The sequence below is a fragment of the Pipistrellus hanaki genome (genome assembly GCF_964339955.1).
Source record: "Pipistrellus hanaki genome assembly, chromosome: 1".
Classification (NCBI taxonomy): Eukaryota; Metazoa; Chordata; class Mammalia; order Chiroptera; family Vespertilionidae; genus Pipistrellus; species Pipistrellus hanaki.
The window spans coordinates 98,041,157-98,045,356 of record NC_140503.1 but is presented as its reverse complement, the minus strand read 5'-3'; positions in this window follow the sequence as shown (position 1 = coordinate 98,045,356).

Sequence of the window (4,200 nt, the reverse complement as noted above, 5' to 3'; positions counted from 1 at the left end):
AACCTGACAGGCTCAGTGGAGGCCTACATGGCAGTCTTGCAGACTCAGAGACCTAAAGTAATCACAAAAGATGGTCTGAAATTAAACTTTAACTAAAAGCAGTTATGGTGGGCAGTTACATCCTAGGCCAGTATCTTCACTGACAAGGTCAACCTTTACCTTAACTTAGTCTATCTATCTTTTTGCATCTATGATAAAATACTCTTGAAATGTCTAGGTAACTTGAACTTCCCTTTTACTGGAACCCCTGGGGCACAGTCTAATGTGCCTGGGCGCCAGAACAGATCCCACAAATTCCTTCACTATCATGTTAATTGTTCCTGCACCCACCTAAGTATGTGTCCATAATTTTACTTTTTTTTTTTTTTTTTTACAGAGAGGAAAGGAGAGGGATAGAGTTAGAAACATCGATGAGAGAGAATCATCCATCAGCTGCCTCCTGCACACCTCCCACTGGGGATGTGCCTGCAACCTAGGTACATGCCCTTGACCGGAATCGAACCCAGGACCTTCCAGTCCACAGGCCGATGCTCTCTCCACTGAGCCAAACCGGTTTCGGCATAATAATTTTACTTTTTATACAATCCCAGGGGTTTCCCACCACTTTACTTTATCCCACCTCCTTAATCTATCACCAATGAATTTCATGCAACCCACCTATGTCCCTCCTTTGATTGCAATGTATAAATACAAATGTAACCCGCCATTCTCCGGAGCATTATCTGAATTCATTGAGGTTTTGCTTCCCGGCATATGTCAACAGTTTGGCTCAAATAAACTCACAAAAATTCTTTACAGGTTACAATTTTTTTATTTTTTATGTTAACATACATTTGCTCTCATAGACCCCTGGCAGGAAAAAGTGAGGTGATCAGAGAGGGCTTCTGTTATAGCCATCTCCCTAACTTGGAGTTCTATCAGTCACTGTCAAGTCTGGGAGATGATCTGTTGACCTCCCAGCTATTGAAGCAACTGCAGTCCATTTGGGAACAGAGGCAAGTGCCTCTGTGGATCAAGCCACACAAGATTCTGTGATTTCAGTGGACAAGTAGCATGATTGGACTAATGGTCAACACTGCTCATCTACCAGGGAAAGAAAAGACAGCCCTCCTTGCCAGATTTCTTCCTGCAGGAGCATGGCAGTTACACCACTGAGGCATTCCTAAGTGCCCGGCACAATTTTGTGCAAACTTGAGCTGACTACCTGCTGCAAGTCAAAGAGACACAATGGGAACATTCTTTTGGACGAAGAAGGCCCCATCATTCACATCAACTTTGGCTTCATCCTGTCCAGCACTCCCTGAAACTTGAGCTTTGTGATGTTGGCCTTTAAGCTACACAGAGTTTACAGGCACAGGCAGCCTGAATGGTGACATATTCAACTACTATAAAATATGGATGCTGCAGGGAGTTATTGCTGCTTGGAAACACAAGGACAAAGTGGTACAAATAATGGAGATCATGCAACAAAGTTTTCAGCTTCCTTGCTTCCAGGGCTCCAGCACAATCCAGAACCTCAGAGATTCCATATGAGCTTGACAGGAGCAGCTCCAGCTACTGGTACAGAGTACCTTGCAATCTATCAATACCAAACATCATGTGACACCGTCCTTTCTCAGGCCCTGTATTGACAGGCATTGAGGGGACCCTCCTGGAGGGCCCTTATTAAAGAAACCTAATCTACCCACCCATCCACCCAAGGAAAATGGAAGGCAAGAAATACAAAGGATCACAGTTGAGTGTAGACTTTGCCAGGGGATGGGAGAGTCAGCCTTAGGGTCCAGACCTGCTGGTGTTTCCCTGCCTCCATTGGTGCCAGTACCACCACCTGAGACTCCAGGATTTAGTGTCCTTGTGAGAATAGAGCTGATAAATGTGAGGACATTGAGGAGAAAGAGAGAAGAGAGAGGAGAGAGGAGAGAGGAGAGAGGAGAGAGGAGAGAGGAGGAGACAGACATGGATTGGTCATCTCCCACACATGCCTCAACCAGGTCCAGAGATTGGATGCCCTGAATCCACGACACTTTGGTCCCTGGGACAACCCTAACTACTGAGAAATAGAAAACCAGCCAGAGCTCCAAAGGTCATCTTCTTAATCTGTTCTGGGTCCCAGTTAAGGGGGAGAGTGGGTTCCTAGTACTTAGGATTTGATCCTATGGCTTGTCTTTGGCCATGCTGTTGCCTGTCTTTTTCCAGATACTGACTCCTAGCTGGAGTTGCCCTTGGTAGGTAGGATATGGCATAGGGTCCTGCACTTGCTGTGATTCTCAATCACAGGGGCCAGGAAGAGAGTTACACAACCCTTCCAGTACATGATGGTATTGGCCCAGCCATGGGAAATTCCTTGCCCTAATCTCTTCCCCACACCCAGGGAAATAGCTCTCAATTTTTTATTTGTTTGAAATAAAAGTCTTTAGTATAATCAAATGAAATTACCTTTTAGCTAAACTAACAAACACTCCCAATCCTTTAAGCTTCAACTTAAATATTCCCTTTCTCACAGTACCCCTATGTATATTCACAGAACTTTTAAAATCTACCATAACATTTTTTTATCTGTGATTAATGTTTAATACCCCCTCCCCCTACACACATGCCTCCCAGTCTCTATGATTTATGAGGTCAGGACTATGCTAATATTCATCACTGGAGGAATCTGGAGGAAAAAGAGTATGAGAGACTGGGACATTATCCTATGAGAGGAAAAGAACTGCCACGCAGAGGTATCAAACCTAACTATGGCTTACTAACTACCTAGTAAATAGCTGCATGGCGCTGTTTTATTTCACTTTTATACTTATTAAAATAGGGGAAAGGGAACTTTTTGGTAGAGTCAGCCTTTTATAAAAGGTTGTTAAAATCTTACCCTAACATTCCCTTACAATGGTTTTAGGAGAAAAGACATCAAAACTTCAACTGTTAGAAAACTATGGTACACTTACACAATGGAATACTATGCTGCTGTAAAAAAAGGGAGGAATTCCTACCATTTGTAACAGCATGGATGGAACTGGAGAATATTATGCTAAGTGAAATAAGCCAATCAGAGAAAGATAAATATCACTCATTTGTGGAACGCAATGGGAACATAAACTGATGAACAAAAGAGAACCAGAGTCAAAGATGCATTGAACAGACTGTCCAACCTATGAGGGAAGATCAGGGGTAAGGGAGTAAGAGATCAACCAAAGGACTTGTATCTATGTATATGAGCATAACCAATGGACACAGATTGGGGGGTTGGGGGGGGTGGGAAGGAAGGGGTGAGGGCATGTGCTGGGGGTGGGGACAGCTGGGGACAATGGGGAAAAAAAGGAGACTTACATAATACTTTGAAGAATTTAAATTAAAAAAAATAAAGAAATGGAAAAAAAATTAACATTTACAGGTGTGACTATAGGTTTTCTCCCAAATTTTATACTTTCTACACTGTGTATCAGCATATTCTGTGATAATGAGATTGGGGCATGAACTTGAACATGCTGAAAGAAAAACTTATTTTCACTTTTCCAGACTAAAAGGAACTATATAGGGAAAATAAAAGTGTAAAAATACAAATGATTAAAAAAAAAAAAAAATTCACCTGAACATTAACCCTATTCCCTGTAGTCTGTAGTCTGAACTGGCTGTAGCAGTCACTCAGGCCCAGAACCTCTTTATCCAGCAGCTGATATCCAGTATTATGGGGCTTCTAAGGACAGGATTTGTTTATTTTATTAATTCTCTCAAGAAGTAAACCCATGTACTGTTCTTTAAGGAGAAAGCCTCCAAATCTACAATAGCAAATTATTTGATGTCTAAAGTTAATACTGCAGTTTGAGGGAAGACCAGGCAGGGAAGGAAAGGGTCACCAAGCGGAGGCTGGCAATCCTACAGCACATCCTCAAGACCGTCTCAATGACCACTTTTAAACTTTATTTCACTGGTTTTGGGAAGATATACAATTTGATCTATCCCCAGACAACCAATTCCCTAAGCCCAGGGTTTGCTGGCCTATCAACAAGGAAAGTCTATATAAATGACTTTTAGCCTTTAGCTATTTTACCAGTCACTGTACCCAAATATGTTTATATAGTGATGACTTCCAGAAAATTAAAGTTCTCTCAGAACATAAGGGGACAACAAAACTGTGACATAATGGACCTATAATAAATAGTTCATTTCCTGCTCTTCAATGCAAACACATGGAACAATACCTAA